This window comes from Phaseolus vulgaris, chromosome 7 (assembly GCF_051622355.1).
Source record: "Phaseolus vulgaris cultivar YP4 chromosome 7, ASM5162235v1, whole genome shotgun sequence".
NCBI lineage: Eukaryota > Viridiplantae > Streptophyta > Magnoliopsida > Fabales > Fabaceae > Phaseolus > Phaseolus vulgaris.
The window spans coordinates 24,985,394-25,000,003 of record NC_143504.1 but is presented as its reverse complement, the minus strand read 5'-3'; the positions used below and the strand labels follow the sequence as shown (position 1 = coordinate 25,000,003).

Sequence of the window (14,610 nt, the reverse complement as noted above, 5' to 3'; positions counted from 1 at the left end):
GGTTGGTTTTTGCCTTAGGCAATTTCGTTGGATTGGCTTTTTTTCCTTGGTTGCAAAATTGGTGAATAAGTGAAGTTATGGTTTTTGTGCAATCTTGGTTTGGAATTGTCACAAATGCATAAAAAATTAGGTGGGAAAAGTTTGGTTGCAAAAGGAATTGATCTTGGTTGGGTTTTGGCTTAGCCAAGTTCGGTGGATTGGCTTTTTTTGCCTTGGTAGCAAAATTGGTGAATAAGTGAAGTTATGGTTTTTGTGCAATCTTGGTGGGGAATTGTTACAAATGCATCAAAAATGGGGTGAGAAAAGTTTGGTTGCAAAAGAAATTGATCTTGGTTGGGTTTTGGCTTAGCCAAGTTCGGTGGATTGGCTTTTTTTCCCATGGTAGCAATATTGGTGAATAAGTGAAGTTATGGTTTTTGTGCAATCTTGGTAGGGACTTGTCACAAATGCGTAAAAAATGCGGTGCAAATAGTTTGGTTGCAGAAGGAATTGATCTTGGTTGGGTTTTGGCTTAGCCAAGTTCGGTGGATTGGCTTTTTTTGCCTAGGTAGCAAGATTAGTGAATAAGTGAAGTTATGGTTTTTGTGCAATCTTGGTGGGGAATTGTCACAAATGCTTAAAAAATGAGGTGTGAAAAGTTTGGTTGCAAAAGGAATTGATCTGGGTTGAATTTTGGCTTAGTCAAGTTCAGTGGATTGGCTTTTTTTGCCTTTGTAGCAAAATTGGTGAATAAGTGAAGTTATGGTTTTTGTGCAATCTTGGTGGGGAATTGTCACAAATGCATCAAAAATGCGGTGCGAAAAGTTTGGTTGAAAAAGGAATTGATCTTGGTTGGGTTTTGGCTTAGCCAAGTTCGTTGGATTGGCTTTTTTTCATGGTTGCAAAATTGGTGAATAAGTGAAGTTATGGTTTTTGTGCAATCTTGGTGGGGAATTGTCACAAATGCATAAAAAATTAGGTGTGAAAAGTTTGGTTGCAAAAGGAATTGATCTTGGTTGGGTTTTGGCTTAGCCAAGTTCGGTGGATTGGCTTTTTTTGCCTTGGTTGCAAAATTGGTGAATAAGTGAAGTTATGGTTTTTGTGCAATCTTGGTGGGGAGTTGTCACAAACGCATAAAAAATGAGGTGTGAAAAGTTTGGTTGCAAAAGGAATTGATCTTGGTTGGGTTTTGCCTTAGACAAGTTCGGTTTTTTTTGCCTTGGTAGCAAAATTGGTGAATAAGTGAAGTTATGCTTCTTGTGCAATCTTGGTGGGGAATTGTCACAAATGCTTAAAAAATGAGGTGTGAAAAGTTTGGTTGGAAAAGGAATTGATCTTGGTTGGGTTTTGGCTTAGCCAACTTCGGTGGATTGGTTTTTTTTTTCCTTGGAAGAAAAATTGGTGAATAAGTGAAGTTATGGTTTTTGTGCAATCTTGGTGGGGAATTGTCACCAATGCTTCAAAAATAAGGTGTGAAAAGTTTGGTTGCAAAAGGAATTGGTCTTGGTTGGGTTTTGGTATAGCCAAGTTCGGTGGATTGACTTTTTTTGCCTTGGTAGCAAAATTGGTGAATAAGTGAAGTTATGGTTTTTGTGCAATCTTGGTGTGGAATTGTCACAAATGCTTAAAAAATGAGGTGTGAAAAGTTTGGTTGCAAAAGGAATTGATCTTGGTTGGGTTTTGGCTTAGCCATGTCCGGTGGATTGGCTTTTTGAGGCTTGGTAGCAAAATTGGTGAATAAGTGAAGTTATGGTTTTTGTGCAATCTTGTGGGGGAATTGTCACAAATGCATAAAAAATGAGGTGTGAAAAGTTTGGTTGCAAAAGGAAATGATCTTGGTTGGGTCTTGGCTTAGCCAAGTTTGGTGGATTGGTTTCTTTTGCCTTGGTAGCAAAATTAGTGAATAAGTGAATTTATGGTTTTTGTGCAATCTTGGTGGGGAATTGTTACAAATGCATAAAAAATGAGGTGTGAAAAGTTTGGTTGCAAAAGGAATTGATCTTGAATGGGTTTTGGCTTAGCCAAATTCGGTGGATTGGCTTTGTTTGCCTTGGTAGCAAAATTGGTTAATAAGTGAAGTTATGGTTGTTGTGCAATCTTGGTGGGGAATTGTCAAAAATGCATCAAAAATGCGGTGCGAAAAGTTTGGTTGCAAAAGGAATTGATCTTGGTTGGGTTTTGGCTTAGCGAAGTTCGTTGGATTAGCTTTTTTTCCTTGGTAGCAAAATTGGTTAATAAGTGAAGTTATGGTTTTTGTGCAATCTTGGTGGGGAATTGTCAGAAATGCATAGAAAATTAGGTGTGAAAAGTTTGGTTGCAAAAGGAATTGATCTTGATTGGGTTTTGGCTTAGCCAAGTTCGGTGGATTGGCTTTTTTTGCCTTGGTAGCAAAATTGGTGAATAAGTGAAGTTATTGTTTTTGTGCAATCTTGGTGGGGAATTGTTACAAATGTATCAAAAATGAGGTCAGAAAAGTTTGGTTGCAAAAGGAATTAATCTTGATTGGGTTTTGGCTTAGCCAAGTTCGTTGGATTGCCTTTTTTTGCCTGGGTAGCAAAATTGGTGAATAAGTGATGTTATGGTTTTTGTGCAATCTTGGTGGGGAATTGACACAAATGCATAAAAAATGCGGTGCAAAAAGTTTGATTGCAAAAGAAATTGATCTTGGTTGGGTTTTGGCTTAGCCAAGTTCGGTGGATTGGCTTTTTTTGCCTTGGTAGAAAAATTGGTGAATAAGTGAAGTTATGGTTTTTGTGCAATCTTGGTGGGGAGTTGTCACAAATGCATAAAAAATGAGGTGTGAAAAGTTTGGTTGCAAAAGGAATTGATCTTGGTTGGGTTTTGGCTTAGCCAAGTTCGGTGGATTGCCTTTTTTGCCTTGGTAGCAAAATTGGTGAATAAGTGAAGTTATGAGTTTCGTGCAATCTTGGTGGGTAATTATCACAAATGCATCAAAAATGAGGTGTGAAAAGTTTGGTTGCAAAAGGAATTGATCTTGGTTAGGTTTGTGCTTAGCCAAGTTCGGTGGATTGTTTTTTTTTTCCTTGGTAGCAAAATTGGTGAATAAGTGAAGTTATGGTTTTTGTGCAATCTTGGTGGGGAATTGTCACATATGCATAAAAAATTAGGTGTAAAAAGTTTGGTTGCAAACGGAAATGATCTTGGTTGGGTTTTGGCTTAGCCAAGTTTGGTGGATTGACTTTTTTTGCCTTGGTAGCAAAATTGGTGAATAAGTGAATTTATGGTTATAGTGCAATCTTTGTATGGAATTGTTACAAATGCATCAAAAATGAGGTGTGAAAAGTTTGGTTGAAAAAGGAATTGATCTTGGTTGGGTTTTCGCTTACCCAAGTTCGATGGATTGGCTTTTTTTGCCTTGGTAGCAAAATTGGTGAATAAGTGAAGTTATGGTGTTTGTGCAATCTTGGTGGGGAATTGATGGCATTCTCATGGAGCTCTTCTTGGATGTTGTGAAATTGGTGCGGAAGCTATGGATAGAAATGGGCAAGATCCTCCTAGGAGTTGTGTTGATCTTGAAGGTGCGTGATGAGTTTGGTAGAAGGGAGGTTCAGTCACCCCTTTGATAGATGGTGAAGGTGAAGATTAGGTCCTAGAAACTAGGCAAAAGCAATGTATGGCACAATGTGGGCAGCATTACATTATTCTCATTAATCTTGAAAATAGAAGTGATGGGCTTCTTCTTTTATAGGCTAAGGAGGCCGTAAATCCTAAGCTAAAAGAAGATGAAATGCTTCCTAAATGAAATGGAAATTACTCCACATGGAGCACATGGGCACATGGTCGGCCATGTGAAGCAAAGCTCTAGAATGTGCACAAAATCTAGGGTAAATCATGTGTAAGACAAGTTTATGCTTTCTAACACTACCCTAACTACTAAGCCACCCCTAATGGGCCTCCATGTAGCATGTACAAGGTCTTCTCCCTCCCATCCGTGGCTTGACCCATTTGTGCATGAATGTACTTGGCCATGGACCTAGTGATAGGTCCTAGACGGTCTAGGTTTCCTCCTAGACGCTCCTTGTGTAGCCGCCCCTCCTCTTGTGCTAGACGCTCTCCTCTTGAGTCTAGACGCTCCCCACATGGTTCTAGACGGTCTAGACTTGGGTCATGGCTTTCATGGTGTGGTGAGCTTGGCCCTCCTCCATCATCCCCTCCCCTTTGGAAAGGATTTGTCCTCAAATCCAGCTCGTCCTCGTCGTCATTGGTACCTACAAATGGAGAAAGATCAATTAGATTAAAAGTGTCATGTACTCCATATTCAATTTATATGCATTGTTATTGACTCGCTTGAGGACTTGAAAGGGTCCATCACCTCGGGGACTTAGTTTGGACTTCCTTTGAGTTGGAAATCTATCTTTGAGAAGGTGAAGCCAAACTAAGTCTCCTTCCTCAAAAATTATTTCTTTCTTCCCTTTATTGTTGTATTTTGTGTACTTCTCATTTTGTTGTTGTATTTGGAGTTTAATCTTTTCATGCATTTTCTTCACAAAGTCGGCTTTGATTACTCCTTCCTTATGCATAAATTCTTGTGGATTAGGAAGGGGTAACAAATCCATAGGTGTGAGAGGATTAAATCCATATACTACTTCAAAAGGAGAAGCATTGGTAGTCTAGTGGACTACTCAATTGTAAGCAAACTCAATGTGGGGAAGATACTCATCCCAAGATTTATGGTTTCCCTTCATGATAGCCCTAAGCATAGTTCCAAGAGATCTATTGACTACTTCGGTTTGGCCATCCGTTTGAGGATGACAAGAAGTTGAAAATTGTAGTCTTGTTCCAAGTTTGCCCCAAAGAGTTTTCCAAAAGTGGCTTATGAACTTTGGATCTCTATCGGATACTATACTTCTAGGGAGACCATGAAGTCTCACCACTTCTCTAAAGAAGAGTCTAGAAATATTTTGAGCATCATCTACCTTGTGGCAAGGAATAAAATGGGACATTTTGCTAAAACGATCCACTACCACAAAGATAGAGTCATGGCCTCTTGCAGTCCTAGGGAGTCCTAAAATGAAATCCATGCTAATGTCTTCCCAAGGAGCATTTGCAATCGGCAAAGAGGTCCATGAGGCATTGTTCTAGACTTGGCTTTTAAACATGATATGCATCTAGAACAATGTCTTTGGACATCTTTCCTCATGTGTGGCCAACAAAATTTTGCTTTCAAAAGGTCTAGAGTTTTATCAACTCCAAAATGGCCCATGAGTCCCCCGTCATGTGATTCCTTGACAAGGAGTTTCCTATGTGTGCCTTGGGAATGCAAAGTTTTCCCTCTTTAAAAAGATATCCCTCGGCCACATAGTACCCTCCTTGCGCTCTATGTTGACATTGGGCATAGATGGATGAAAAGTCTTTATCCTCTTGGTAAAGCTCTCTTATGTGATCAAATCCAAGAATTTGGGCACCCAATTTTGAAAAGAGTGTATGCCGCCTTGAAAGTGCATCGACCACTATATTGGTGCTTCCTTTCTTGTATTTGATTACATAAGGAAATTGTTCAAGAAACTGCATCCATTTAGCATGTCTCTTGTTTAGCTTGTGTTGGCCCTTTAAATATTTCAAAGACTCGTGATCACTATGGATGACAAATTCTTTGGACACAAGGTAGTGTTCCCAAGTCTTTAGGGCTCGCACAAGAGCATAGAGCACTTTGTCATAGGTGGGATAGTTGAGGGTGGCACCAAGGAGTTTTTCATTAAAATATGCAATTGGGTGTCCACCTTGCAACAATACCGCACCTATGCCTACTCCCGATGCATCACATTCTATCTCAAAAGTTTTGGAAAATTTGGAAGAGCTAGAATTGCTGCATTGGTGAGTTGAGCCTTTATCCTTTGGAAGGCTTGTTCATGCTTATCATTCCAACAAAATGCAACATCTTTTTTTACAAGTTCATTCAAAGGAGAAGCTAGGCTTGAAAAATTAGGCACAAACCTTCTATAGAAGCTAGCTAACCCATGAAAACTCCTTACATAACTTATATTTTGTGGAGTGGGCCACTCTCGGATGGCTTTGATTTTCTCGGGATCAACATGCACCCCCCTTTTGTTGACTATGAAACCTAAGAAAACTACATTATCTACACAAAATGATGGAGGAGGGCCAAGCTCACCTCACCATGGAAGCCAAGACCCAAGACTAGACCGTCTAGACCCATGTGAGGAGCGTCTAGACTCAAGAGGGGAGCCTCTAGCACAAGAGGAGGGGCGGCTACACAAGGAGCGTCTAGGAGGAAGCCTAGACCGTCTAAGACCTATCACTAGGTCCATGGCCAAGCATATTCACGCACAAATGGGTCAAGCCATGGATTGGAGGGAGAAGACCTTGTGCATGCTACATGGAGGCCCATTAGGGGTGGCTTAGTAATTAGTGTAGTGTTAGAAAGAACAAACTTGTCTTGTATGTGATTTACCCTAGATTTTGTGCACATTCTAGAACATTGTCTCACATGGCCGGCCATGTGGTCCATGTGCCATGTGCCTTCACATTTCCATTTCATTTTGATTACATTTCATGTGGAATTAGCTTAACATTCACGGCCTCCTTAGCCTATAAAAGGAGATGCCTAGCTCTTGTATTTTCAAGATTAATGAGAGTAATGTTATGCTGCCAACATTGTGCCATACATTGCTTTTCCCTAGTTTCTAGGACCTAATCTTCATCTTCATCATCTACCATAGGGCTCGCCGAACCTCCCTCTTTCCATACACATCATTCACCTTCAAGATCACCATAGCTCCTAGGAGGATCTTGCACATTTCAATCCATAGCTTCCGCACCCTTTGATCATGATTCCGAGAAGAGCTCCATGAATTTGCCATCATTTGATATCATGAGCATAGGTTCTTCAAAGATGAGTAGTTCTTGGTCATTTTCATTTTGAGTTCTTCTTTATTTCATGTTGTTCATCTTGTTTTCATATTTGTCTTGTTGTTTTTAATTTTTGCTTTGATTTGGTGTGCTATTTGGAAAATCCAATCGGTCACTAGTACAAAATTCTTCAATAACGACACCTTTCAAAGACGGTTTAGAGACAACCATCGTTAAAAACTAGGCGGTGGCACTGCTGTAATTTTTTCGAAAATTTTTTGGACTTTTAACGACGGTTCACCCCAGAACCGTCGTTAAAAGTCACGGGGGTGAGAATTAACGACGCTTCCCCCCAGAACCGTTGTTAAAAGTGGCGCCCATGGGATTTAACGACGGTTCACCTCAGAACCGTCGTTAAAAGTCTTTTTTAAAAATTAAAACTGCACGCTCCCACTCTCGGAAACTTACTTCCTTCTTTCTCACTTCCTTTCAACGAGCTCTATTCCCGCGCCAACTGCGACCCAACCACAACCGCGAACCCCGACCGCGCCGCGAACCCCGACCGCGCCGCGAACCCCACCGCGCCGTGACTGCGACCCAACCACGACCGCGCCCCCACCGCCGTGACTGCGCCGCGAACGCCGATTGCATCGCCCCCACCGCGCCGTGACTGCGCCGCGAACGCCGACTGCTCTGCGAACCCCACCGCGCCGCGAATCCGACCGCGCCCCACCGCGCCCCACCGCGCCGCGAACCCCGACCGCGATCCCGCGACCGCGCCGACCGCGCCGATGCCACAGCGACCGCGCCTCTGCCCACCGCGCCGCAACCCGCGAACACGACCGCGCCTGCGAACCCCGACCGCTCCGCGACCGCGCCGTGACCGCGCCCCCACCGCGCCGTGACCCGCGAACCCCGACCGCGAACCCGCGACCGCGCCTCTGCCACAGTGACCGCGGCTCTACTTCCGCGTACCCGCGCCCCTGCCGTTGCACCTGCGACCGCCATTCACGCCTACGTGACCGTCCATCCATTTGAGGTTAGTGTTTCTTATTTATTATCACCTATATTTTGAAAGTATTCGTTTTGAGTCATTATATACTGTTTTGACATATTGAACGCACTGGTTCTGAGTCCGGAGGTGTCCGACCTTCGGCAATTTTCAGTAATTATATATTGTTTTGACATATTGAACGCACTGGTTTTGAGTCCGGAGGTGTCCGACCTTCGGCAATTTTCAGTCATTATATATTGTTTTGACATATTGAACGCACTGGTTCTGAGTCCGGAGGTGTCCGACCTTCGGCACTTTTGTTTTATTTTTTCATGATTACATATTGAAAGTATTGGTTCTTAGTTTAGCAGTTCTATGGATCGGAGTTGGATTAATACATCACGAATAAGTGATACTTACGAAAAAGGGGTGGAAGAGTTCATACAATTCGCAGAACATAATGCCGTTAGTTATAAGAATGGAGTAAGGATAAGATGCCCTTGTATCAATTGTTTAAATGGAAGGATATTGAGTGTTTCTGAAATTAGAGAACATCTTTTGTGTGATGGATTTTTGAAAAGTTATACAACATGGACGTGGCATGGTGAATTGTTAGACTTGCCAAGTGTGCACGGAGGTTCGGACGAAGTGCATTTCTCAATGGATGATAGATTAGAAGACATGATTCGTGACGTGGGAGCAAAATCACTTGCTAATGTAGTTTTTGAAAATATGTCTAATGATGCAGAGACTCCTTTGTATCCTGGTTCAACTAACTTCACACGATTATCAGCAGTGTTAAGGTTGATGAATTTGAAGGCAATGAATGGATGGACCGACAAAAGTTTTACAGAATTGCTTCAATTGCTTAAGGACATGCTTCCAGAAGGAAATACCTTGCCCAATCGAAATTATGAGGCGAAAAAAATACTCTGTCCAATGGGTATGGAGTATAGAAAAATACATTCATGTCCTAACGATTGTATTTTATACAGAAATGAGTATGAAGATTTAAGAAGATGTCCCAGGTGTGGTTTGTCACGCTATAAGGTTAAGGTTGGTCAGAATGATGAAATTGATGAATTGACAAAGGAAGGTCCTCCTGCTAAGGTTGTTTGGTATCTTCCGATAATTCCAAGGCTTAAGCGTTTGTTTGCAAATGCAGATGACGCTAAAAACCTTAGGTGGCATGCAGATAATAGAAAATGTGATGGATTACTTCGTCATCCTGCTGATTCTTTGCAGTGGAAGAATATTGATAAAGAATTTCCTGAATTTGGAAAAGAATCAAGAAACTTAAGACTTGGATTGGCAACTGATGGAATGAATCCCTTTGGAAATTTAAGTAGTAATCATAGTTCATGGCCCGTTTTGTTAGTGATTTACAACTTACCTCCTGCGTTGTGTATGAAGCGCAAATACATGATGTTATCTATGATGATCTCTGGTCCAAAACAACCTGGAAATGACATAGATGTTTATCTTAATCCATTGATTGAAGATTTGAAATTATTGTGGAATGAAGGGGTTGATGTGTTTGACGCGTTTAAAAATGAATCTTTCCGATTGCATGCGATGTTGTTTTGTACTATCAATGACTTCCCTGCATATGGGAACTTGTCAGGTTATAGTGTGAAAGGCCATAGAGCATGTCCAATATGTCAAGACAAGACATCTTATGAGCAGTTGAAACATGGAAGAAAAACCGTGTATCTTGGTCATCGTAGATTTCTAAAGAAATATCATCCGTATCGTCGATTGAAAAAAGCTTTTAACGGATACCAAGAACATGACATTTGTCCCACTCCATTAAGTGGTGTTGAAATTTATGAAAAGATCAAAAATGTTAATGTGACTTTTGGAAAAATGAAGAAGAAGCAAACGGTGAGTGAAATATGGAAAAAGAGATCAATCTTTTTTGATCTTCCGTATTGGTGTAAGTTGGATGTTAGACACTGTCTAGATGTAATGCACGTAGAGAAGAATGTGTGTGACAGTCTAATAGGAACACTTCTGAACATTAAAGGCAAAACAAAGGATGGTGTGAATGCACGTCTGGATTTGATTGAAATGAATATACGAGAGGAATTGGCACCGAGAGAAGTTGGTAAACGTACATACTTGCCTGCAGCGTGTTACACTTTGTCAAAGAAAGAGAAAACAAGTTTTTGTGAATGTCTTAAAGGTGTTAAGGTACCACAAGGCTACTCTTCAAATGTGAAGAGTCTTGTATCTATGAATGATTTGAAACTAATTGGCTTAAAGTCACATGATTGTCACGTTCTAATGCAACAATTATTACCAGTGGCTATTCGTGGAATCTTGCCCAAAAATGTTAGGCATACAATCACTCGACTATGTTCATTTTTCAATTCCATATGTAGTAAAGAGATTGACTCTCAGAAGTTGGATGAACTTGAAGAAGAAATAATTGTTATCTTGTGTCAACTCGAGATGTTTTTTCCTCCATCTTTTTTTGATATTATGGTACACTTGGTTGTTCATCTTGTAAGAGAAATCAGATTGTGTGGGCCAGTTTATATGCGATGGATGTATCCAGTTGAACGATACATGAAGATTTTGAAGGGATATGTGAAGAATCAATGTCGTCCAGAAGCTTCCATTATTGAAAGATACATTTCAGAAGAATCTATTGAGTTTTGTTCCGAGTACATGTCAAAAGCCAAATGTATAGGAGTTCCTGAAAAAGGTTGGCACTCTCGTAGATTCATAAGTAAATCTTCAAGAGGTGTACATGTCATAAGTAAATCTAGAGAAGAGGTTCTGCAAGAACACTTGTATATCTTGAATAACACTGATGAGGTGTTACCATACTTAGATACACACAAAGACATTGTCAAATATAAAAATCCAAGACAATCAGAAAAATGGGTGTTAATTGAGCATAACAAAACTTTCATGTCATGGTTTAAGCAACAAATAATGAATGATCCATCAGCATCTGAAACATTAACATGGCTTGCAAACGGTCTCAAATTTGATGTTTTATGTTGTTCTGGCTATGAAGTAAATGGTTGTTTGTTTTACACAAAGTCTCGAGATGATAGGCGTACAGTGCAAAATAGCGGAGTCACCTTGGAGGCAGAGTCTATGCAGTTTTCAACTGCAAAGGATCAAAATCCTGTTGTGGGATCAATGCCTTATTATGGTGTCATAGTAGAGATTTGGGAAGTTAATTATACCAAGTTTACTGTACCTGTTTTCAAATGCAAGTGGGTTGACAATAAGACTGGTGTCAAAGTTGATGAATCAGGAATGACTTTGGTTGACTTTCGAAAGATAGGTTATCATGACGAACCATTTATAATGGCACATCAAGCTTCCCAAGTTTTCTATATCCAAGATCCTACGTCTGACCACTGGTCTGTTGTGCTACATGGAAAAAAACAACATAATGACCCAGAAGATACAAACAATGACATTTGTGAGATTGAATCACTTACAAGAACGACCATCAATAAAGAGTACGAGGATGTTGCTGATGTTGTACATGCAACTCGAAATGATCATGATGAAGGAATATATATTTGTATGTACATGTGATTCATGTTTAGTTTTACAATATATTTCATTTTCATTATATTTCATATTCTTGATGCTTATTATATTTTTTTGATAACAGGAACATGGCAGATGATAAAGTTTCCCATTCAAAAACTGGTAGAGGACCTACAAGATTGAAGAATATGTTTAAGAAGATAACTAAAGATGACAAAATACCTTTGTGTATTGATATCCACACTGGTGTGCCCACTGGGCAACATGCAAAGAAATATAGGAGTTATCTCGGAGTACTTTCTCGTGAAAGGATCTCTATCTTAACTCAGTCCTGGGATCACGTGACTGACCACGAGAAAAACATGATTTGGCAAGACATTCTGGTATGTAACTGTTTTTACTTTGCTAAATCTAAAGTTCTTTTATACTTTGTTTTTGTTTATGAACTAATTCTTTCAAACAATGTAGACACATTACAACATCCCGAATGTGGAAATCTTGAAAGCGAAGGTTCTTTCAGATGTGGGTGTCAAGTTTCGTCAGTTTAAATCAAAATTGACAACAGATTATATATATGGGAAAAGGAAAGAAGAAAATCCTTGTGCAAAATATGCATCCATTGATGAAGAAACTTGGCAGCAGTTTGTCAATATTCGACAAACTGAAAAATGGCAGGTTAGTATCACTTTTATATTTGAATATAGTTTATATTAACGTATTACTAAATTTTGAGTGTTATGATAGGAGGTTCGAAACAAAGCAAAAGCCAATCAGGCACATAATGATACCCCACACTTATTGTCTCGTGGTGGTTATAAGTTGCTAGAGCAGAGGATGCTTGAAGAAAAGATTCAAGCACGTTCTACTTCCATTGAGGAAATGAATAGTGTAGATTCTTTAAGACCTCCATCCCCACCACTCCGACATGAGATGTGGAAGGGTGCCCGTATAAACACATTAGGGACATGGAGTTCTAAGTCTACAGAACAAACAATTGAACGCATTGTAAGTTTGACAATTTCTTTTCAATGTGTTATTTTAAATTCTATGTGTTATTTTAAATTCAATGTGTTGAAGTTTGTCAATTTCTTTTCATTTGTTTTAGGATTCTCTTAATGAGCAATCAACACAGGGGACTTTTAAACCATGTGGTCGCAATGATATTCTTAATGTTGCTCTCGGACGACCTGAACACCCTGAACGTGTTCGTGTAGCTGGATATGGGGTTGGGATTCGGTCATACTTTGGACCTCCATCACACAGCAAGGAACAATTGTCCAATGAACCTAGCCAAGAGTATTTACTACAACTACGTGAGCAGTTAAAGGCTGAGGTAACTCAAGAGCTTAAAGAAAGCTTCATGGAGGAGTTTAGTGCGCGAATGGAAATGGAGTTCAAAAAGCGGTTGGAGGGTTTAGGACACTCACAGCAACCACCTACTATGGTAGAAGATGAACCACCTCCGCCTCCTATTAAGAAAGTCAGCACTAAAGGGAGTTGTTCGGTAGTTGATCTATCAGGGGATGACTTTGGCTCAACTAGCCAATGCGAATTATATGTTGAGTGTAATTCTTTGACCCGATTCGTTGCCTTGGGTAAGTGTTATGAAGGGGTCACAATGTTACACAATGTGCCTCTTCCTTCTAATTTGATGAAGGTCACGGTGGAGAAGGTCCTTTATGGTGATCTTGCAGTTCCTGTGCCAACATCAGAGGTGACAATTGTGGCAGAGGCATTACATACTTTCGTTGCCTGGCCTAGACATCTCGTCAGACCTATAGACTCTATGGTATATATTTGCACTAATACTAATACAATTATGATATATTACATTCTAACTAATTTAAGTAATTTTTTTTTTGATGAGTAGCAGGAACCTAAGACAAATTTGCCTCTGGGAAAGAAGAAAATAGTCTCCATTGATGATCCTCTGGCGGCATTGGTGGAAGTTGCTACAGCTTTAGATACAACCGTCTTAGAGGTTCCATGGGATGCTAATGTTTTTGGAAGGCATAGTAATCTACCGTTGTACGTTCACATGTCTGATTTGTTGGACCTTGCATCCGGAGATCAAGAGATTAACATAACAGTTCTGCAATTATGGATGATGTAAGTTCAAATTTTAAATTCTTTATACTTTTGATTTATTAAATATATTAGTACTAACTTATTGAAATTTAGGTATCTTTCTGGATTATGCTTTGATGAGGGGAAACATAATATATATGGGTTTTTAGACCCTCAAATCACTCAATCAATTGGAAACAAGAAGTCGGAAACACAAACATACATCACCACTGCCTTAAAGAATGGTGGAAAACACATTTATTTTGCTCCGTACATCCATGAGTAAGTTCTTATTTATTAAATAAGTTTTAATAAATTATTGAAATAAGAGAAACTAATTAACTGATTTGTTATACAGGCGTCATTGGCAACTATTGATCATATCTGTTCAAGATCATACCGCTGCATGGTTTTGCTCCTTGCATAAAAAACCTCCTGCCTATTTTAAAAACATTATAGATAGGTACGACAGTTTCATTTAACATTTATTATTACTTATATATTATATAATGTTATGTATTCTAACATGAAATCTTATTATTTTAGTGCTTACTCTGGATATAATATGCTGTCTGGGAGGAGAACTTCAAACGCACAAAAACTCACTTGGATGTACCTTAAGGTATTTAAAGTATATTTGTTCACTTAATTTAATGTGTTTCACTCATTCATTTAATACATTTATTTTCACATGCAGTCCAACAGGCAACCTAAAAATTATGAGTGCGGTTATTATGTTATGCAGTGGATGTTGACTATTTTGCAAGCTGAAATTAAGAAAGGTTGGGATAAGGTAATACCTCAATACAATAAACACTTTAAAATTTGAGATTTATTAATCATGCACTAATTCAAAATATTTCAAATGTCACAGTTGTTCAACGACCAACACCCGCTAGATTTAGAAGCATTGGAGTATGTGAGAACAACATGGTCAAAGTATTTTGTAACCATGTATAACACTCTAGTATAGATAAATCATTACAATGACAAATTTTTTCATATATTACCAAACTTTTTTGTATTTATGTTATAATTTGTTGTATGTAATTTTTATATTTAAATTATGATTTGAAATGTTTTTATTTTCTGGAATTGAAAACTTTATGCAGGTTATTTGAGATTTTTTAAAAAATAAAATTTTTTATTTTTTTTAATGAATACATATAACGACGGTTCCACTTGGAACCGTCTTTAAAAATGCACACATATAACGACGG

General features: G+C 39.2%; 1 pseudogene; it reads left to right on the top strand.

Moving 5' to 3' along the window:
* Positions 1-8,179: 8,179 nt before the first annotated feature.
* On the top strand, positions 8,180-13,436 carry LOC150025847 (uncharacterized; annotated as a pseudogene).
* The last annotated feature ends 1,174 nt before the right edge of the window (positions 13,437-14,610 follow it).